General features: G+C 44.7%; 1 protein-coding gene and 1 pseudogene across 1 annotated transcript in view; both read right to left on the bottom strand.

The window, feature by feature from the left end:
- LOC149153125 (cycloeucalenol cycloisomerase-like) overlaps positions 1–23,675 on the bottom strand; it is a 420,238-nt gene that overhangs the window by 78,738 nt on the left and 317,825 nt on the right. The gene's annotated exons all lie outside the window — the stretch shown is intronic.
- LOC149153127 (ATP-dependent DNA helicase 2 subunit KU80 pseudogene) lies at positions 10,158–12,966 on the bottom strand (annotated as a pseudogene).

Genomic DNA, 23,675 nt, shown 5'->3' with positions numbered 1-23,675 from the left:
GGGAATGTGTATTCTCCTAGTGTGGGTGGCCCCCATGTATAACTTAACCACATCAAAATAACTTCTACTAAGTCTAGCCTCCTAATAAAATCGAATGGGCCCCATCACCTCCAAAATTGGCCCCAAAATGTAGAAATTAATCATGTTCCAAAATAATTTAGGAAGGGACATTACAGTGCTCCCCTCCCAAATGTTGCTTGTCCCCAAGCAACTTCAGTGTTGGATGCTCAAGCATGTGCTTACCCTCCCAAGTAGCATCATCATCCGACAAGCTCCTCCAATGCACCAAAAGTCGCTTATCCTCAAGCAATGCCTGATCAAGCATCCTCTCTAACTGCTGCTCCCCACTGTCACTACAAAATATCCCAGATGTGCCACTGAATCGTCCCTGACCTCTGCATTGTCCTGATACGAAAGAATCCCTCAATACCAAGATCCCACATCCTGTCTCACTTGAAGCTCCCCTCTCTCCACTCACTATCCTTTTGGCTATAAATACCAGAAGTCCTCCATGCCATCGGTGACTCGCTAAAACCCAAAGGAAGACTTGAGTGACCTCCCCTTGTTGCAACCGGCTCACCCCCAATGATCGCGATGTTGTCTAGTACTGTGATGTTTGGACCCAAGTTAGCCATAGAAGGGTGCCACCATGTTGTCACTGCACCATCCTGGCTCTAGCTGACTGCCCATCGTGCGTACACTGTATCCTCCTCTCCTGGAACCCGCTGGTTTAATACTGATAGAGGCGAGATACATCCTACCTCTACATCTCCATGGCGCCAAGGTCTACCCATCCAAATCTAACTCCAAACATGTGCAGCAACAGAGAATGTTTGCATCCCCATATGATGAAACCCTCTATGAACCCCCATGTGTCATCCCAAGAGCGAACTATATCACTCTCTCCCACAATTCCGCCTATAACGAGTGATCTATTGATCAAATGAATCCCTGCATCCCATAGCAAGTCCTGTTGTGGCATAACCCTAACAACTGATGGAATCCCTCTAGCCCACATCTCTAGTCCCTGCATGCCACCCATATATAGGCTCCATACATCATGAACTAATCTGAGGCATGCTAAACTTCCTGTGCCTCCCACTGTGTAGTATTGATGACCACTGGAAACCACGTGTTCCAAATAGCTACCCCCTAAATGCAACCAAAATATGGGTATCTGATACGCGCAATCGACTTAGTGTATGTGGATCCATCCTGCTCTTGCCAACCATCGCCATTGGTTTTGCTACCCGCCCTCTGGAGAGTGTCGATACAATGTCGAGAATCCAAATACATACTGGACAACTGTCTCAGTCGTGCATGGTATTCTCTACTCATGCATGACCCAAACATGCCCTGTGGAAAGAGTCACACATGTCTCCCCTGCGACCAACTCCCTAGGCATAGGATCAGTGATGAACGATATGCCATTCCTGACGGTGATCACCTCATCCCTCGACCTGTGGCTATCAGCTCGCGCACCAACCCGATGCCCCCGCTGAGAAGCCTCTCCTCTATTGCATCAAGTGTCATCCAAATATCTCGGGTGAGCTCCCCGTCCCCTACTGATTGTGCCCAGAGTGCCAAAGGACAACAACCAGATTGCCCGTTCCTGTAAGTGATGTAGAAGAGGGTTACACATGTGAGTCCCCGCGGATACCATCCAGTATCGCTCATCTGTGTCCCCATCAATCTTGGGTGAAATACACCCAAAGGTATGCCCGGTGTCTCCATCCATGGGTGTCCCTGGAGGCAACACTCCAAGACCTCGTTGTGCAGCACCATATGCCCCTGCATACCACCGATCATCCCAGTAGTCCTGAACATGCCACTATACACCGCGGCCTACCCCTATACACTGTTGGATACCCTTGGCTACAACTATGCCATCCTGTACTATCCTGCTTCCCGCCTATGTCACTGCACCTGTCACTCCCCACATGTACTCAATGCGATGTGAGGCACTCCCACTCCACAACGCAATCCAACATACTATAGCACACCACCATGCATCTCCATGCCCACCTGTAGACCACTACTCAACGCTAGATGCTCCCACACATCCCTAGATGTGATGGCCTAGAGCTATGTCTCTATGTGTCAAGCCACACCTGATCAATATCATCACCTCCACCATCGCATCACTATCCCCGTCGATGAATGGATCTTCTCTCCAAATCCCCCCTAAGGGATCCGAGAAGTGACTCTCCCTATGTGTCAGCAGTGATGCCACCACTGCTCCGCTCCTCTGCGTCCTTTGTGCCCCATACAAAAGTGAAGAGTCCCCAGCTCCATACAAGGCACTGTCTGGTGGCCTGCCAATGCCACCTCCTCCGACAAACTCCTACCAGAGTATGTTGATCACCCAGTGATCCCGTGTACAAATGCCATACCAAGAAAACCAAAAGAGTCTGTCCATAAACTGGTCGGCCACTGGTGCTGACCGAGACTCCCCTAGCGAATGTGCACGCTCAATTGCTAGGTCAATGCACCATCCCGGTTGTAGTCAACCGGCATACCTAGGAAATGATAGGTAGTCCCATTTGCAACCCAATGCCAGTCTGTGCTGTCGGTATCCCTAGTGGCTGGAAGCTCCTGCTGAGCTCCACTTGGGTCCACTGCCATCTCCATAGCCCACTCCACCGGGTACCAAATCAGAATCTCTCGCCATCCAACCCCAGGGGGGGCTGATTGCATGAACTCCAGCACATAGAACAACCCCAACATGCGGATGTTGCACCCTATGCGACTCAAGTCGTGCCATCTTGATATCCTAGTCAACACATGAAATCAGACTAGGTATCTCTCTCCCTTTCTGTCCAATGGGCAAAGGTAACCTAACAGTGCTGCCAGCCCTGTCTATGTATGCCCGAAGAGAGATGCTCTCACGCTCCAACATGCACTCTAGCTGCACCAATAGGGAATCCAACTGCTCCCCAACGTGAGTCAATTTGACCATGGACTCGGCACAAACTACTCTCATGCCCTCCAACTCCTCGTTCTGCTACAGAATGGCCTCTCATACTGTCGTGGCCTTCTTTCTCAACGCTAGAAGGCTAGCCCGGTACTGATGAAACTGTGGAGGGCGACTATCCCCTGTAAACTCGGTCACCGCTCTGGACCCCTCTGTCTCTTCTCGTATCTCCTCAATGACAAGTATGCCTCCAGGCACCTCATCAACCTGTTGTGGGTGGCCATTGTCTAGAAACTGGGTCATAGCATTGGGTACCTCATCAACTGTTGGCATCTCGTCGATAGGTGGCACCCCCTTAGCAGATGGCTCTATGTGTGTAGGCTCTATCCTCCCCACCAAGGTGTCAACTGGGGTTATCAAAGAGGTCTCTAATAAAGGTGACTCCTGCGCCACACCGGGTATATCGATGTGCTCCTCACCATCCTGTGGGCTCTCGGCATCCTGCTCAACCTTCTCCTCAGGGTCCTGTTGTAGCGGCTACAACCACCCTCCAAAATTTTGCCTTAGCTTCGTTTTGGAGCCTCCCTACCAACCATCCTTAGCAGCATGTCTTGCACTGTCCAAGTACATAGGCTTTAACTGAGTTTCAATGGCTTCCCAGCCTGTGCTAATCAACTTGTTTGTCTCCCACCCGCAAGCTGGCATTTTGGACTTAGTCAATTTTCTGGCTGAGATGCTCACCTTGAAAATTACGCAATTCTGGAGGGGAACTAGCCTTCCCTCCAGAAATTGTGCAATCCTGCTGGGCTCCAGAAATGCGCAATCCAACAAGACAACCTTCCCTCTGGAAAATGCGTAATTCAGCCCGACACTAGGCTTCAGCTCAAAAATTGCGCAATTTTTACTGACAGCCAGGGCTTCAGTCCAGAAATTGCGCAATGCATGAGGGACAACCAATCTTGCTCAGCCCAAAAATTGTGCAAATTTCATCCCCAGGCTTGCAGACTGCTGCATGTGCTGTCAGGTTGATCGGTTCCCTCCGAGACTGAGCAATCCTGATTTGCATGCATGGGCTTCTTTTCCTGAAAAAGAAAAAAACAAAGAAAAAAAAGTAAAAGCATCCCCATATTTTAGGGATCCATTTTTAGCAGCTGGATCTGACATCCCACATTGCATTTAGGAGTCTTTGGCACATTCAACTCAGCTTTTTCTGGTTAGTCTGCTTTTTATGTCCTTTGCTGCGTTTCTATCACTTTTTGTATTTCGCTGTGTAAGTGTTGTCTACTTGGTTTCGATGAACGCTTGCTGTCATTTTGATGCATGTTAGCTTGTAGAAGCATTGTTTCAGTTTTTCATTACATCTCACTGCTGTTGCATGCATGACACTATTTGTACACTCACGGTGGCCATTGCGGTGCCTCGCTTCACACACATGCTTTTTTTCTCGTTTTTTGAATCATGCACTCACTATTTGCATGCATGATCATTCACTCTTGTTGGCACTTAGCTTTGCCATGCATTCAGACTTCACATATTTTCAGTCGCCGTTGGTGGGTCTGGGCTGCCTTGGCCTAGACCTTTCCTTGCCCGACCAACAATGCGCATTTCTGATAGTGAAGGCTCTGCCTTCCTCTTAGAAAATCCGCAAATCTGGCCCAACACTTGCCTCCAGGGTTGCATTGCGCAATTCTGGGAGGCAGTGCCTTGTCGCCCCAAAAATTGTGCAATGCAGTTTGTTGGTTTGCATGTCACTGCTGATTGAAACTGCACATTGTGCAGTTCCAGCAGTGAGTCAGCCTCCCAACAGCCCAGACTATGCCTTGTGCAGTTTTGGCAGTCAGCCTCCTGGTGAAAATTGTGTAATCTTCACAGTCAATCACACAGGTATGTTGCATGTCAGTTCTCCATTCTGTTTTGGTTTTCAACTGACAGATTGCTTGCCATGAATGTTGTTATGTCTCCAGGTATCACAGGTGTCGTTTGTCTCTCAACAGCACAAGTACAATGACTTCCTAGAGAGCAGGGTCAAAGGACACCGTTGAGAGCGCAACTGGAGATGCACTTGAGCGAGTGTTTATGAGATTGCCTATCTATGAAGACACCAAGTTGTTCATAGACAAGGATATCAAGATGAAATGGCAGCAACATCGCAGAGAGAAACACCATCAACAGCAGCAAAGGGTAGCAAACCTGCGCATGACCAAGGCAGGAGGAAGGTTGTTGACAGTGCAAAGGCAGAGCAAAGTTGCAAGTTCAAAGTAGATCCACTTGTGATGAAAGTATCTTTGGAGATTGAGGCTAAGAGGCGACAGCGTGACAAGAGGATCGCGCAAAGGCAAAGAGAGAAACAGAGGAGTTGCAGGAGTTGAAGCGGCAACTCAGGGAAGAACAAGCGCTGTGTAGAGGAGAGAAGGAAGCACAACAGGAGGTGCAACATACACAGATTGATGAAACTGCGCCCATACAGGTTATAGACCCATCCCAGCACCTGGCACAGAGCAAACAGGATGAACAGTGTTATCGATCACATGCATGGGTGTTCAAGAGCATGGATGTCATTGTGCACACGCATGCGATCCCATCCATTGGCACACTCACCGAGGCGAAGAAAAAGAACCAAGTCTGACTAGAGCTAGACATGTACTTCAACGAGTTGATGCGCATAGCCACCAGCATAGACTTGGAGATCAACACAGACACTATGCATCAGTATGTTGCTGGTCTAGCTGCACTCAAGACTATGATGCGCATGTTATCAGATGAGTTGGACAGAGGAGCCAAATCAGTGTACCCGGATGCAATGGAGGCAAGAGTTCGCTTCCAAAAGGATGTCACCACAGAGTACACGAACTACCAAGCTTGGCATCGGTTCACCACTGTCGATCATCGCAAGGATGTCACCACAGAGTACACGGACTACCAAGCTTGGCATTGGTTCACCACTGTCGATCATCGCAAGGATGTCAAAGAGTTGGTCTTCCCACAACTATCCGAGTCTTAGTGATGTCTTGCATGCCTTACTCAACCCTATTTTGTCTCACATGGGTACATGTGCAAATTGTAATGTAACATCTTGTAAAAGTGAAAGAACAAGTTTTGATAGTAGAATGTAACAATCATGTAGTAGTTGAAGAGTCATGAGGGTATGTGAAGAGTCACAAAGGGGAGTGTCAAGGGTCACCCCACCCTTTGCTATTTATAGAACCTCATAACTCATTGTATAGGCTTTTGGGGAGCCAAGCTTCCTATAGGTGTATCTTAGAGAAGGCTTGGAGTGTATTGTAACGAGCTTTGGCTTCTACAGAGTGCAGAGCTAGTATATCTCTTTGGAGGAGCAGGCGACAGTGACTGTAACGTTCCGTTGTCGGGACTAGTAGTTGGACATGGTTGTATGTATGATTGGAATTTTCACTTTCTTAATATAATAGAGCCAACACATTTCATGCATATGTTGTTATTGTATTTCAGCTATCTTGGTTACTCTAATGATATATGTAGTTGTTTGCTTACGCATGTATGTATGGACTCTTTCTATACATGTACGTATGAATCTTATTGAGATGCGCTGTTGGTTTAACCGTCACTTTGAATCATTGGTTAACCTGCCTTCCAGCTTGTGATATATCTTTTCTCATGTGTTCCCTTTCAAGCCGCATGTTTCCACAGGTTTCTAAGGGGCACACTCATTCCGCTTTCTATGTGTTAAAACCCTTTATGCACCTTCCTTGGCTTGTTGCATTGGTCACACCCTTGCTACCAACAAGGACATCCTACTTACCTCTGCGCACAACTGCGGTTAAGGCGATACCGTATGACCCACTGCTGGGACTCCTACAACAAATAGTCTGAGGTCTAGTTGGGACTTCTTACCGGGGAGATCCCCTGACATGTTCGCAGGTCCAGCACCTTCAACAGGTCTTGATATCTAAACCCAGGTCTCCACCAGCAAAAGCGTCCCCTGTTCTCACCCTCTAACTATCTTTGTCCTGCCTACTCCTTTTCAGGAGATCTGGTGCCCTAATCTAGTCTACTTCCCCCACATAATGTAGATGGTTGCACCCCCATGGCCTGCTCATCTCTAACGCCTCTGTTGTAAGGGTGAGGATGGATTTGGTTTGTCATCCTCCTCAACTGAGCCAACTTCTCATTGTCCCAATGAACTCTACCCCAGAAGTTCTGCATACTGGATTTCCCTTAAGCCATGTGTTTGTCTCTGGTTTCACCCATCACTGTGCAGTCACACCCAAAGCTTCAATGATATTCTGGCTAGTTTCCCACAGCTGGGCCAAGATTATGCTTTGATACCACTATAATGTTCCAAACTAGGAAAAATAGTGCTATGCAAAGCGAACAATAAAAAACAACACCATAAAATTAAATCAGAACATTAGACCACAAAATTGGAAACCAAACTACGTTGTCTACTCATTTTATTAAATGGGAAGAGGTGTACAACAAGGTACTAGAAAGTGTGGATCTGGCTTGCTCTAGGAAATCTATCAAAAGCCCAAAATGAACAATGGAAGACCCTCCTCAAATCTGTTGGTAATCTAGCCCAAGAGTTGCGTTGTTACTGCTTAGAAAGGTGTTGTTGCTTGAAATGATCTCCGGTTAGAGCCTTCCCTATTGCTCAGAAAATTCTGGGAAATTTATCCCAGCCTCTACACAAGAAACCCAGAATAACCCACAAAGGAATTAGGCAAATGTTGACCACGGAATTTTGGCCCAAATTCCCCCTAGCTCCTCTAGCTACTGGCTAATTTGGGACCCCTGTTTGACCCCTCACATCTGTCCAGAAAATTCTATAGAATTAGGAGCGTACTCCTTGCCAAAAACTCAGAAAAACCAAGAAAGGCTTTCTCCTTGTTCCAACCTTCAAAAATTGACCCTTCACAGCTTGGCCCTCCTCCAAATACGGATTTTGTTGTTGTGACTGCTCCTGTCAATCTATGCACTTCCAACTCAAGCAATCCTCCTCAATTGGCCCTCCAAATGATCTCCTAGCTCCCCAGCTCTGAAATTCTCGGGATAATGTTGGCCCAATGAATTTCACTCCAATGATTGCGCAACCCCTACACTGCTGTTACTCTCCCTGTTTTGCGTTGTTGTCACTCCCCCTGATCTGCGCTGCTGCTACTCTCCCTGCTGCTGGAACTCTGCCTCCTTGAAGTTACTCAACCTCCTGCTACTGTACTCGGCCCTCTTGCTTCTACTTTCCTGTTGCTGTAACTCGGCCCTTTGACTACTCCTTTCCCTGTGGTTGTAACTCGACCTCCTTGTTATTACTTCCCCTTGATGCTATAACTCGACTTGCTTTTGTTGCAACTCGAATCACTGCTATAGGTACGACATGGAACAAGTAGAACTCCCTCCTAGGGTTGGCACTCGAAGTCCACCGAAGTAAGGGTTGAGATCTCTGCTCGGAGACACTCGTGCTAAACAACACAGTAACCCGGCTAAGCAACTCGAGCATCTAAGATTGAGTTCAATATGTCAAAAGATAAAATGCTGAAATGAGGAGAGTTGTCTTCCTTATATAGATTTCATGGAGCACTTTTCCCTCCATTGTGGGTCCCTCACTCAACCATCGATTTTCCCTCCATGAAAATCAAACTAGGGAATGTGTATTCTCCTAGTGTGGGTGGCCCCCACGTAAAACTTAACCACATCGAAATAACTTCTACTAAATCTAGTCTTCCATAAAATCGGATGGGCCCCATCACCTCCAAAATTGACCCCAAAATGTAGAAATTAATCCTGTTCCAAAATAATTTAGGAAGGGACATTACAAAACTTGACCTCCTTGGAGTAGGAAGAACAACTCTGCACATTGAATTACGGTGTTAACAATCTCTTGCAATAAAATCAAGTTCACAATCTGGAAGTTTCCCGTAAATAATGCTAATTAGTTTTGAAATTTCTTGACATTAAGCACAATTGGAAGATCTGAAATAATCTTCCCCAAGGCTAACTAGGGTGGCACTCGAAGTCCACAAAATTAGCTTGAGTTTCTCTTGAAATTCTTGAACTTACTTGAGTTCCTTCAATTGTCAATAAGATAGATAGGAATATAATTCTTTTGCAATTGAGTTCCTCCTCCTTTTATAATTCTTCATGGAGCCTTTCTCTATCTTCTACATTTTTCGTTTTTCTTATTATTTTATTAGTGGGGGCCATTTTCCACTTTTTCCGCCATTCCAATAAAATAATAATTTTCCTCCCTTCTCCAATAAAATATTAATTTTCCGCCATTCCATTAAAATAAGGATTTTCCTTCCTCCTCCAATAAAATACTATTTTACCGTGATACCATTAAAATAATAATTTCTCCCTTCTCTCACAAAATAATATTTCCCCTATTTAATATTTCCAAAATTGAAAAACTTCTAAGCAATTTTGCATGCACAAAATTTGGGAACATTACAGTACTCCCTGCCAAAAATGCCTTGTCCTCAAGAAATTGGAACTGTATTCCCAGATCCCACACATACCTGGGAAACTCTAGTTGTAAATGATACAAAATCTGCATATCTATGCTAGGATCCCAAATCCACCTATTGAATGACTTCGTACATTTGAACCCCATCATCTGCTCAGTAATTTCTTGTATTGATGAACCTACTATGCCAGTTGGAGTAGTTGTTCTATCAACCTTCATGGAAGTATCTGCAAGCAAAAGGCTGGCCAATTTCAAAAGGCCCTTTTGTTCAACCGTCAACATGTTGGGCAAAACACCCCTGTTACCTTCTGTATCTCTCTAGTTTTTTATGATGCTATGCTCAATGGTGTCTTTGATCTTTAAATCTTTAGCGCTTTGAGTGATGTAACCAATATCTCTATGCTTCCTATGTTCAAATTCTGTAAACCCTTCAGATGTAAGAATTGAGCAATCCATGTTATGAAATACCATAATCTGACAAGGTTCTTCAAGGCACTCACCCTTGTTTTCATCTGTTAGTAAAGTGTCAACTCCTTGATGCACCAAAGAATTATTGACCTTTTCAGGTTTCAAATGATTGCGCCTATCATGAGTACTGATTACCAAAGCACTGCCTTGAGTTTCCTTTTTCACCAAAGAGTCTATTGACGCTAGACGAATCAAAACATGGTTTTGAGGCCATGTGTTCAAGTAACATGCAAAATGTCTTTTTAAGCCTGCATAAATGATGGCTAAGGCACCCAACAATGATCTTTCCAAATGTTCCATCTCATCTACATCTATTTTTGGTGCTTTCTCATGTGCTTAGTTAGATTTGAATAGAATTGCTTTCACTTGTACTTCAGTCACATCACTGTCAACAACTTCGTCCTTGTTTATCAAAATAACATTCTTGGGGACAAGTAATTCCCAAAACTCATTCAGTCTTTTACCCTGACACCTATTTGCTAACTCATGCATGAAATTGTTGAATTCCATTGCCTCCTCTTGTTGTATCGAGTCATTCGTAGTGCAACTAAGCAATCCATTGTTTAATGGTATGTGTTTCCTCTATAAGAAGAATCCAACAGATCAATGATAATCTTTATCATTTCTTTAATAGCCTTGGGAATCCATTCATCACTTGTGATATCCCCACTTAGCAATATTGCTAAGGGGAAATATCAATTTTGTCTTATTTTGCATTTGCACTTAGGAAAAGCAGGTTATGGCCACTTTAGTTTTGAAGCTAAGGAAAGGCCCAAACATTAGAGAAAAGGAAGAAAATCGAAATGCTGGTGGAAGGTGGGGACCACTCATGGTGAAATACGACCCCCCAGGAAATACACACTCCTTGGAGGGAAAAACAATGGGAAGTTCAATGGCTGGACCCACATTGGAAATTGGGAGGCACATTGACAAAAGAGGAGGCACTCATTTTTGGTATTCTTGATCATTTGAGCATTCACCTTGATTAGCACGCTTGAGTTGGAGGCCAAGTCTGCAAGTGTTGTTGAGAACAAGAGATTTTTAGGGGAGAATCTTACCCCTTTCTTTGGTGCACTTTGAGTCCCAGCCCTAGGAGGGAATTCCATCAGTTTCAGATCGATCTAGGGGCATTTCAATGTGTTCTTGGAGCAGCTTCAACAGAGACTGTGTGGGCCTGCACAGTCCCTTTTCTTGCCACATGTGGGACAGAAGGAGGAGGTTGAATTTGGGGTTGAGATTGTGGGAGCAGTTCGAAAGGGAGTTTTGCTGAGTTTCTCAGTCATTTTGGGAGCCTTTGGAAGCCTTATTTATAGGTGGGTCAAAATACCCAACAGTTGGACGAGCTAGGGGAAATTGGATCGAAATTCCTAGGTCAACATTTGGCTAATACCTTTGTGGGTTTTTGTGAGTTATTGGTGGAGAGCCCGGGATTAATCTCCCGGAATTTTTTGAGCACCGGAGGAGGCCCTAGCAACCATTGTTTGCAGCCAGCAGTGCAGTTTTCACTGGGACAATGCAGAGCTTGTTGGGGACAGCCACATTGCATGTTAGAGAAATTGATTTCATCACTTGAGCATTGTTAGCTTGCCTTGGGCAAGCCCAGGTGCATGCTTTCTGATCTTACCTTTGTACCCAACATTTATATCAATAAAATGGCTCAGCTCAGCGCAGTTTATGGAAATTTTTGGGTGTTTAATGTGTTGTAAATTTTTGTGTGTGTTTTTTCTATGTTTGCTTTGTTTATCATTGTAAATTTCCACTAGGAATATTACATCATTGTCTCTGCGTGCCAGCATAACCTCAAATTCTGCCACTGGTGTCAATCTTCCAACTTGTTCTGCTTTTCTTGTTGCAAGACTGTTGAAGGAGATGCCACTGTGCGTATTATCTCCTGCATATTTTCCTACTGGTTCTTCAGATAATAATGGTTTCTCCCTCCAAAATCTATTGGAGACATTCTCTGTCTTTTGATTCTTTTTCAATTGGTATAGGCTACAAAATCTCTTAAGTTCTTTTTTAGCGAACAACTCTAGGTTATGCTCAATTATCCTCTTAACATCATAATCAATTGGAGGCACATCAACATATGATCTTCTTGATTTTAAATGAAGAAAACTGACCGCTCTAAAATAGGATTCAATGTTAGTTCCAGTTTCACTGCCTCCTCTCTTCCAAGGGGGGCACCAAGTCAAGCATAACATTATCTGTGTTAGATATGTTGGGGGTCAAAATACTAAGCACAACATTTGATTGTCCTTTCCTCCACATACAACGCAAAATGGAAACATTCTTTGTTGTTTGCATCACCTTGGCCATTGCAAAAATGGTAACGACATTACCTAGTGCTGTGCTAAAAATATTTGTAGCTCTCAGATAGTAGTGCCTTAGAATATTTGATGCATCTGTAAATCCCAAAAGCTTTAGGCCCTTCTCAGGCTTGAATTTAAGTGCTTCTTCTTCTATAGTGGAAATAGGAGGCATTTGTGGTCCATATTGAAAACCCTTGATCCTTTGATCTGGAGGAATTTTCTTGTTAGGATCTTCCCTACCTTGGTACACAACATCCACCTTCACTTCTCGTGTTGAATTTCGATCATTTGGAGGTGCCATGCCTGAATATCTCTTTAAAGGAAGGATACTTTCTTTCCTTGTCTTCTTATAAACCCACACCTGAATTCTAATCATAGGAGTCAGCTCCAAGTTACCTCTGAATAAAATTACTGGCAAAATGTTCCTGGCTTCCATAGCACCCAATAGTGAGGTTGAACTTTCAAGAACTATCACTTTTGCTTGTGCTTGCTTCGAAAATCTGTTTAAATTTTAAAAGGGAAAGATCTTCATGTAATAATTTTGATTTAGTTCGTTTAGGCATCCTCTATCAGAAAATTACAATGTCAAGTTGGATATCATGCTCTTCCATCTGGTTGGCAATTATGTCTACCCTATCCTCTTTTGTTCCTTCTTCAAGTTCTTTGATCAAGAATTGAGCACCTATAATTAAACAAAGGCATTTATTTCCTGCACTCTTTCTTCCAAGTTCCTTTATCAGTAAGTCCACTCCAACTACTATGGCATCCAAAAAATCACCTAGAATGTGATATTCCCACTTAGCATTATTGCTAAGTGAAATATCAATTTTGGCCATTTTTCTCTTAATTCATGTTTGCACTTAGGAAATGTGGGTTTAGAGGCCCCACATTGATTTTTTATTAAAGCAAGCCCCAAACATTAGAGATGGAAGGGAAATATCGAGCCTCTAGTGGAGCGTGGGGGCCACCCATGGAGAATTGCAGCCCACATGAGAAGTACGCATGCATTGGAGGAAATTTGGTGGGAGGAAATCGAGTTGCGCCCACATGAGCACGTTGGAGGCACTTTAACAAAAAGGAAGGAAAGGCACTCATTTTGGCATTCATTAATCTTTGAGAAAAAATGTCTTTGACATAACATGCTTGAGCTGAAGCCAAGTCTGCAAGTGTTGTTTAGCACACGAGTGTTTCCTAGCGGAAATCTCAACCCTTGCTTCAGTGGACTTCGAGTGCCAGCCCAAGGAGGGAGTTCCATCCATTCCAGTTCATTCCAGTAGTGGGAGTGCGAGTTTGTGGGGAGGATTCAGCAGCAGCTGCGTAGGTACTGTGCAATTCTTGGAGGATGAGGAATCAAGGGAGTTTGGGCCTAAGATTTGAGAAGGAGCTCGGGGGAGTGTTTGCTTGGAGATTGCAGCTATTTTGAGGGATATTTGTAGCAGGATTGATAGGTGGGTCGAATTACCCAGCAGTAGATCCATAGAGGGAAAAGAGGGCCGAAATTCCAAGGTCAACCATAGGCTAATTCCTTTGTGGGTTATTCTGGGTATTTGATGGAGAGATCGGGGTTAATTTCCCTGAATTTTTTGAGCACCGAAGGAGGTCCTAGCAGCAGTTCTTCACAACCAACATCATATTTTCTGGGCAACTCAGCGCAGAGCCAGGAGAGAGGAGTAGCAGATTTGAGAGGAGCTTCTTATTGTTCACTTGGGCTTAGCTAGCTTGCCTTGAGCAAGCCCAAGTGCACTCTTTCCAGCACCACATTGTACCCTCTTTATATTATAATAAAATGGCTCAGCTATGTAGTTTTTGGTGCAAATTCATGGACTTATTTATGTGTTTGATTTTCGTGGATTTTATGTCTCTGTATGATTTGTTCTTTATTGTAAAAATTCCCTAGGAATATTACAGTGGTATCAAAGCTCATAGACTTGGCTCAGCCTGTGGGAGCAGCACCGTCTATGACACCAAAGGATAGGCAAAACGTGACTTACCGGAGACAGAGGTACAGGAGTAGAGAAAGGCAGATGCAAATTACTCCAGAACCCATGATAGTTGAACCAAAGGTTGTGGAAACAAACATGGAAGTGAATGAGGGAGATAGAAGGAGAAAGGAGGAGGAGTTTACTCATCATTTGCTGGAGGCAATACAAGACCTGTCCAAGAGTATTGAGGAGCTAAGGAAACAAAATTGTAGCAACAATAAGGGTAAGGGAATTCATGAGGAATTCCAATTGGGTGAAGGCTCCAATTCTTCATAGCACCATGCATGCCTTAACCCTAACATGCCTCTTATCCCCAACACACCACCTAGATCCACTATTCCCACGTTCTTGATATCTGGAGCTGGTGGGCAGCAAGGGTAGAAGGAGTTGCCTATGGGGGATTATTTCTTGGAGTATTAGTCCTATGGACCCGAGTTCAGGGAAGCCTTCACTTTTAGGGGCTTTTGCCAGCTGAAGGGAAATAATAGGCCCAAGGGACAGAGTGGGGGAAACTACATGCAGGGGACAGATTTGCAACATACTGTGGGGAGGTTGTTTCTCCCAACTTTTGATGGCTCTTCTAAGAGCTCAGCCAGAGCGTGGGTAGAGAAGTTGGATGTCTACTTCCAGCTAAACCAGATGACAGAGGGGGAGGCAATAAAAATTGTTGTGCTACATTTGGAGGGTGAAGGTCATGATTGGTGGTTCCATGGGTTAACCACAATGGGACATGATGGGCTGATAGCCTACAAGGATTTCACCAAGAGAGTGTTAGAGCATTTTGAGAGGAAAGATCTGGAGGAGCACTTTGGGGAGCTGACAAGGCTCAAGCAGATCGGGAGCACTAAGGCCTACATTGCAGAGTTTCTAAGGCTATTAGTGATGATGCCAGATCTATCAGAGTCCAAGAGGGTCTTCATGTTTATAGAGGGGCTAGCAGAGCCACTAAAGGGACGGGTGAAGTCCAACAAACCCACTACCTTGCAGGACGCAGTGGGGAGTGCCCAAGATTTGCAGGATGCTCTACCAAGGGTTAGAGCACCACCAACACCTAGACAGGGCTTTCAGCAGAGGGGAAGAGACACTAGAGCTCCACCACCGAGAGCCAACCCGGGGCATGGAGAGTTGGATGAGGAGACCCGAAGAGACCTCCAAAGGAGGAGGTTGTGTTTTACATTTCAGTAACCATGGGCGCCAGGCCATAGATGCAAAGTGGGCAAGGCTTACTACATTGAGATTTTCTCTGACAGTGATTTGGAGGATGACATAGATTTGGAGGTGGGAAGAGATGATAGTGCAATGCAGGTAGAAACGGGGCCACCACCACCACCCCCACCCCCACCAGGGGGAGCTCCTTTCGCTCCATTAGGAGGGGTCCTTGCATCTCTATGTGGGGTACCCAAGTTCTTGACCTTAAGGATCAGGGACACCATGAAGGGGCACCATGCAGGGGCAACATATCTCGGTTTAAGTGGACAGTAGGGCTACCCACAATTTTATTGATGCAAAGAGGTCCAGAGGAGGGGTATCACAACCGAGAAGTATGAGGGTTTTTCAGTTCTGGTACTAGGGGACAAAACCATGTAGTGCACATGCTATGTTCTAGCGTTGACAGTGACCATAGGGAACTACTCAGTGGCAGATCACTTCTTCGTGGTGGATGTGTTGGACACCAATGTGGTGATGGGTGTCTAGTGACTCTACTTGCTTGGCAGAGTCACTATTGATTGGAAGAAGTTGGAGATAGAGTTCACAGGGCCAGATAACAAACCAATTTTGCTACGAGGTATGCACTCTTACCCTCCACAGATTGTTTCAGCCCACAGGATGGAAGCTGATATGATACATGGGGACATTGAGTGGGCTGTGGAGTTAAGGGTTTCAGAGGCTGGGGGTCAACCCAAGCCATCGCACCCAGATATACAAGCCATTTTGGAAAGGCACCAAATAGTGTTTAGAGACATACCATTGAGTCAACCACCTGGGGGTTTGAGCATACCATTGAGCTGGAGTTGGGGGTACAGGCCATGATTACTACCCCTAACCGATATCCCAGGGCATACCAAGATGAGATAGAGAGATCTCTTTATGAGTTGTTGGAACTTGGGCACATCAGGCCTAGCTCCAACCCTTTTGCTTCATCAGTTGTTCTGGTGAAGAAGAAGGATGGGTCCCTACGCATGTGCATTGACTATAGGGCCTTTAACAAAAAGACCATGAAGAACTGTTACCCCATCCCACGCATAGATGAGCTGATGGACGAGTTGAGGGGGGTGAAGTTCTTCACCAACATTGATTTGCATTCAGGGTACCAACAGATTAGGATGAGGGACCAAGATGTCCCCAAGACTGCTTTTAGGTGCCACTATGGGCACGTCGAGTTCCTGGTTATGCCTTTCGGTCTAACCAATGCACCAACCACTTTCTAGTCTTGCATGAACCACGTGTTTCATGGACAGTTGTAGAAGTTTGTGTTGGTGTTCTTTGATGATATCTTGATTTACAGTCGGACATGGGAGGAGCACTTGCAGCACTTAGAGACAGTGTTTTGTATTTTGGAGGAGCAGCAGTTCTACACGAAACTGTCTAAGTGTGAGTTCGGTTTGACAAAGATGCTCCACCTAGGGCACATCATTGGGGAGGATGGTGTGAGGGTCCATGAGGAGAAGATCAAGGCCATCCGGGATTGGCCAGAGCCCTGGAATGTGATAGAGTTGAGCGGATTGTGGGCATCTACACTTACTACAGGAAGTTCTTAAAGGGCTTTTCTCAGTTGGCAGCTCCCCACATTGATTTGACGAAGAAGGGGGCCTTTTAGTGGACAACTACAGCGCAAGAGGCTTTTGATCGCCTCCTACAGGTAATGAGAAGTTGTCTTGTATTGGCACTTCCAGATTTCACCCAGCCCTTTGAGCTAGAGTGTGATGCATACGGAGAGGGTGTAGGCGCAGTTTTGATACAAGGAGAGCACGCCATAGCCTTCGAGAGTTGAAAACTACTACCCAACGAGAGCGTGTACTCCATCTATGACAAGGAGATGCTAGCCATCTTGCATGCACTAGCCAAGTTCAGACAGTACTTGGTGGGGAACAGGTTCGAGATCAAGACAGACCACAACAACCCCAAATTTCTCTTGGATCAAAAGTAGTTGCAGGAGAGGTAACAGAAGTGGGTGAGCAAGCTCCAAGTGTACGACTTTGACATTGAGTATGTTAAAGGGAAGCACAACGTGGTGGCAGATGCGTTGTCCAGGAGACTGGCTACCCTTTCACTGATGAGCATTGCCCCATATTTAAGGGAGAAGTTACTAGTAGAGTACTCCAAGGGCCGATTTACATGTGAGGTCCTTGATGGGGTGGTGTCAAATGACTGGTATAGGGTGACGAACAAGGTGATTTACTTCAGAGACTGGATTTACTTTGTGCCCAACTCCCAATTGAGGGAGAAGATTTTAAAGGCTACACACGAATCACCACTAGCAGGGCACTAGGGGTTCACAAAGATGTATAGGGCCATTAGAGAGCGTTTTGCATGGAGGGGCCTTAAGGATGATGTTATGAGACATGTCAGGGAGTGTGACACATGCTAGAGGAACAAGGGTGAGTAGTCACACCCTACAGGGTTGCTACAGTCTCTTTCTATTCCTGAGGGGAAGTAGGAGAGTGTGTCGATGAACTTCATTACCATGTTTCCCACAGTACAGGGCAATGATTGTGTTTACATGGTGGTGGACTGGTTGACAAAGTTTGTACATTTCTTTTCCATCTTGGCCCGGTACTTGGCCTCACAGGCGGCCGAATTGTTTTTCAGGGAGGTGTATCGACTACATGGTCTTCGAAAGACCATTGTCAGTGACCAGGAAAACAAGTTCATGGGGGGATTTTGGTAGGATCTATTTAGATTGGTGGGCACTGAGCTCACTTCGAGCACTAGTTATCACCCCTAGATAGATGGGCAGACGGAGATAGTTAACAAATGGCTGGAGGGTTACTTGCATAACTATGTGACGGGCCATTAGCGAGCATGGATACGGTGGTTACACTTGGGAGAGTACTGCTACAACACCACGTACCACATGTCCATAGGTATGTCTCCATTCCGATCTCTATATGGTTACGATACATTATCTTTTGCTGACGTGATGTTTGGAGATAGCAGGACCCCTAGGGCCAAAGATTGGATACAAGAGAGCCAAGAAATTTTGGGGGCTATCAAAGACAACATGCGGATGACACAGAACTAGCAGAAACTCTATTCATACAAGGGCCGAGTTGAGAGACAATTTGAGGTAGGGGATTTGGTCTTCTTGAGGCTTCAATTGTACAGGAAGTCATCTCTCAAGAAGAAGGGGGCCGGGAAGCTTGTTACCCATCATTTTGTGGGTAATATCCCTAGGATAGTTTTTTTCTCCAAGATGGTCCTCAGCAAGCAGCCACCAGCTAACTCATTGTGCCATTTTCTACGCAACCTGAGCCAGCCATGTGGTCCCTCGCCCATCTGCCATGATTGTACGTTTGAAGGTGGGCCTCCAGAATCTAAAGGTATGCCTTGTCATTTGGAAATTGAGTATTGTAGTTTGCTTATCATGGACACTTCTAGGCATGGATTAATGGGGGGATTCGGCAGAAAGAATGGGCTAGGTTTTTGCTCTTGTTCCCTAGACATGTTTTGGGTATTAACCTTGGATTCTAGTCCCGTGAGATCTCTTTTACTGACCATTTGGCTCTAGGGATGGTATTTCATGGGAAACTCCGATTTGGGTTGCGTGGTCCCGCTCCCTTCTCCACTTATATTACCCTCTTTCCATTCATTATTACCCTACTCATCATTTCTCCTACCTGATCCACATTCCTCCATTGGGTCCACATAGGGTTAAAATGCCCCTTCCCCTTGCCCGCACCTTGGGTCATGGCCTAGAATGAAGCCCAAAGGTTGATGCAGCTAGAAAGAAAGATAAAAGCATACTTGGCCACATTCAATAGGAAAATGTATCACAAAATGCAAAAGATGGTCGAGACAAACACATTTAGCACGTAGGCAAAAGCCAATACATGAGCTCTACCCCATCATCATGGTCATTGCACTGGTTCTTACATGTTCTATGAACCTCCTTCATCATATAGTAACCCATGATTGTCCCAACCCTTGGTGGGCAATGAACCACCCCACCATTAAAAGGGGGTATTCACTGCTATATCTTATACATCATGCTCTCACCCTTTCAACCCCAAGCAGTTAATTAAAGGAAATCATAAAAAGGAAAAATGCATATAAAGAAGGGTGGGAAAATCAAGGCTGGGGCACCTCATGTACCACGATTTCTCCCTCTTATACATTATAAACCCAAGTGTGGGCTTCCTTCTTATTAGCTACCCTTGTACCCTAGCTGCCTAGCATGTGACCGAGGGCTGCCCCTTCTCATCCCCTACTTCATTCACCATATCTGTCACATGCCACCACCTTTTAAAGGATGTACCTTGAATATTATCCCCTTTAGAAGTAGAAACCACCTAATAAGATACTTGGTTAACCCCATTTGGAGGTTAGGAGACATTGGCACATCCATAAGCCCATTATGGAAGGGCAGGCCATTATGAAGTCCCCACCTGTAGTCCATGATTGGGTAAGTTCATTTACTCGATTTCTCTAATGACTTGTTGTATTGGAAGGCTAGGGGATGCATCGGATCCTATGTGGAATTGCAAATGGTTTCCATTTGGGGTTTGGTCTCCCAATACGGGGTCCTAATCCCCTAGAGGGCTACATTGGCACATGTAGGGTAAGCGTTGAGAGCCATGGACCTCCACAATAGCAGATTGTACTCCATGGATCCCCACATCCATTCAAAGGTTGCTCGTGGTTCACTTATTGGACGAGGAGGATGCACCTGATCCATCATGCCTAGCCGACCCCAGATCCACACCATACACTTGGCAGATGATCCAGGTCTTGCACGATGATGTCACATCACTTACACCATCATCCTAGCCCTTGCAGGTGATCTACAGGCATCTTCGATATTTTTGGAGACCCATGAGGACACTTGTGTGCCCCCACCTGTCATTTGGAGCACCACAGGTTATTACAAGGGGCCAACCCCTTGTCCGCTGCTTTTGAGGTCCTATTCTTCATTGTGGCACCCATGGACCTCATGAGGCCTCTTAGAGGGCCCTACGACATGCATAGATTATTATTTGACCTCTTGAGAGGCTTACTTTTTCATTTATGAGCTAGTTTGGTGGGCTTGTCACCAAAAGTTGTATTATTCAAACATTATTTTATTTTTGGGGCTTATGTTGGCCAAGGAGGCTAATTCGAACTCCTAAATTGTGTATAAATACGAGTGAAATGAGTTCGTTTTCTCATCATCACTTCTGTCTCTTCGGATTTTCGCACTTTTTCTAGAGGATGAATTAGAGCTTTATGGATGAATTCTGATGTGTGAATATTGGTCTATCTTATCTTGGAGCTTCTCTTTTGTCAATTGTGTATGGTTGGATATAATTTGTTACATGTAAGTATATGCTTTAATGTTATTCTTGTTTTACATTTTCATATACATTGGACTGGGATTTTCGTTATTTTTAGGGCTAATTGCTCCATGCATTTACTGCTTAAAATTGTGGAATTTGTTTCTATTATAGCACCTCTCAATGTATGCGCCATGTAATATGAGCGAAATATCCTAGGTATAATTTTATCAAAGAATTTGACCTTGATAAGCAATTCTTTTTTCACATCGAAGTATAAAAGCCACAAGGTTGCTTCTTCTTGACCTATAAGGCTAGCAAAGCGATCTTGAGGCCTCCTTTACTAGGAACCAAGAAATCCTACTCATATCATCATAGGCTCTATTATCCCAAAGATTAAGGCACTGATCTACCAAGTTTGGTCACTAAAACTCCTATTATTTCACCTCCTCCCAGGTCTAGCCAAGCTGGGGTACCTAGAGCATTAATTTCCCGATAAGCTAGCCATAAAAAAAATTGATCTCCTCGAGTCTCCTGCACTGGCCTTTCCTCAAGCTCTCCTCCAATTTTGAATCCATTCCGGCAGTGGAGTTGGGAGAAAATCCAATCCATAGCTTCGGGATCAAAACTTGCCATGCCATCCCCAAGGCTAGCACCTCGCAGGGTCAAAACAACATCTTCAAGTGAAAATTATTTTTTTGATCCTTTCCCCACCTTGTTTAGAGTAAGAATATCATTGGTTGTTACACTATTTCCTCATACCCCGGGTTGGGTCCACTTGGCCCCATGTTGTCCCGCTCCTTTGAAAGATCATTCTTCAAGAAACATCCGAGAAACCAATTCTAACTAGGATTTTAGGGATTGGGGAACTCCTTCACAAGTCGTTCCCCATAAACCCTCAAATCCTCTATTCCATTCCCTAAAATACATAGTACCTTGCTTAGAAATCAAGCAAGATCCATCCTTTAAACTCTTCTGGGAAAGGGTCTATTTGGGTTACTCATATCCATTGACTTATCCTTTGTTAGTGACTCCATACATATCGGGTCTCCTCCATCAGTGAAAGTCTGTAAATAGAAGGGAGCCTTAGCTGAGGTGGCAATGGGCTAAGTCTCCATTTATTGCCCTTGACCTAGTATTTTCCCTTTAGGGATCCCGCTTAGGTCCCCTACTAGTTTGAGCGGTAACATTTGGCGTCGTTTCCAGGGGCACGAAATGTGTGTTTTGTTCCCCATATGACATATTGACATATCATTATTGGTGACTTCGTTGGAAGAATGAAGCCTTAGTTCTTCATTGAACTTTACGTTCGATGCTTGTAGGGTGAAGAAAGCATTTTTCTAGGCATCTTTAATTTCACCCTGGAAACTCCTACATATGTTTTCTGTATACCTCAAATAGGTTGTCATTTTTTTGTAAATTTCCCGCTTTGGACATTGCTAGCATCCCTGGACATTCTAATCATGCTACGGGAAGGATGCTACGTGGGATGCTCGTGTTTGATGGTGATCCACTCTTTGCAATTAACCACGTAAAAAGATTTAATGCACATGCTTCAAGAGAGAAAACTGTCCACCAAGATGTCCTTATGTTATTATTCATGGGATCTCTCGGTGGTCATAACTCATGGCTGCATGATCATGAACATGTTAGGTTGTGTTATATTCTTTCTACAACTAGCTACCCTAGTTAACCGGGGGGGTGAGAGGGAGGGTGGAGCCCCCCTTCATTGTGGAGATTGCGTAGCAGGGGGGTCACAAGGCGGGAGGAAGTCCCCCCTATCTAAGTGGTTTTAGGGGGGCAGGTAGCCCCCCTCTACAGGGTTTGGGGCAGTGCACCAAAGAATTTTTTTTTGACCCTATATGAGGTTGGGTGGACCTACCTATGGTTTTGTGCATGGTTTTCGCACATGGTTTTGGACGCGATGGTTTTTCGGTCCATGGTATTGGATGCTTCGGCATGTATTTATATGTATTGTAACATTGAAAGGAACATAATGAAAAATCAAGCTAGTAGTCCTGGTTTTGGGATCTAAGGGAAAATCTCTATGTATATTTGTTTTATGTGTTGTGCTCTCGCATTGTTTATTTTTTGTGTTTTAGAATTTGCATGCAGGTAATTTTTGCATGGGGTTAAAACCTAAATTTGGTATCGGAGTTGTTTTGGCTTCAAGGGGACGCCTTTGTTGCTGAGGGGTTTCACTCGAGCCTGTGGTAGACCCTGTTCAGTGGGAGATCTGTGGAATCAATTCTGGTGGTGAAAGAAGATGGCGAGCAGTGGAAAGATAGAGATCGAGAAATTTAATGGTCAAAGTTTTGAGTTATGGAAACTCAAAATGGAGGATCTGTTGGTAGATATCCGTGGATCACAGTAGATCCAGATACTAAACCAACGGGAGTGTCCGATGAAGAATGGAAGAAGTTGGATTGAAAGGCAAAGAGCGCAATACGATTGTGTGTTTCAGATTCAGTATTGTTGAATGTATCAAGGGAAGCTACAGCTAAGGCTTTGTGGGTCAAGTTAGGGACTTTGTACCAATCTAAGTCTGGTGAATAAACTGTTCCTATGGAAAAAGCTGTATAACCTGAGGATGAAAGATGGAGACTCGGTGACAGAGCATCTAAACTCATTTAATACTATGGTAAGTCAGTTATTATCTGTTGATATTAAAATTTTAGATGAATATAAGTGCATCAGTTTGTTGTGTTCTCTACCAAATTCGTGGGATAGTTTGGTTATTGCAATAGGTATCAATGAAACTGCTTTGCAATTTGATGAAATAGTCTCCTCCTTGCTGACAGAGGAGATGAGACGGAAAAATATGGAGAGCCAGAATGGTGATGTCTTGTTTTTACGAGGACGGTCCCAGAACAGAAACAAAAATAAGTCATCGAGTGGGAGATCTAAATCTAGGCAGAGATCTAAATCTCCAGGAAAACCTGTAAAGGTGTGCTGGAAATGCGAAAAGGAAGGGCACTACAAAAGGGACTGTAAATCTAAAGCTCCCGAGAAAGGAAAGGGATCTGATGATGCTCCTTCTGCAGAGGCGAAAACCAACTCAAATGAAGGTGGGGATGTATACTTGGCTTCTTC

This window comes from Pinus tabuliformis, chromosome 9 (genome assembly GCF_031772625.1).
Source record: "Pinus tabuliformis cultivar Carrire ecotype Pingquan chromosome 9, CPIR1, whole genome shotgun sequence".
NCBI classification, from domain to species: Eukaryota; Viridiplantae; Streptophyta; class Pinopsida; order Pinales; family Pinaceae; genus Pinus; species Pinus tabuliformis.
This window is presented reverse-complemented; position numbering and strand designations above follow the sequence as displayed.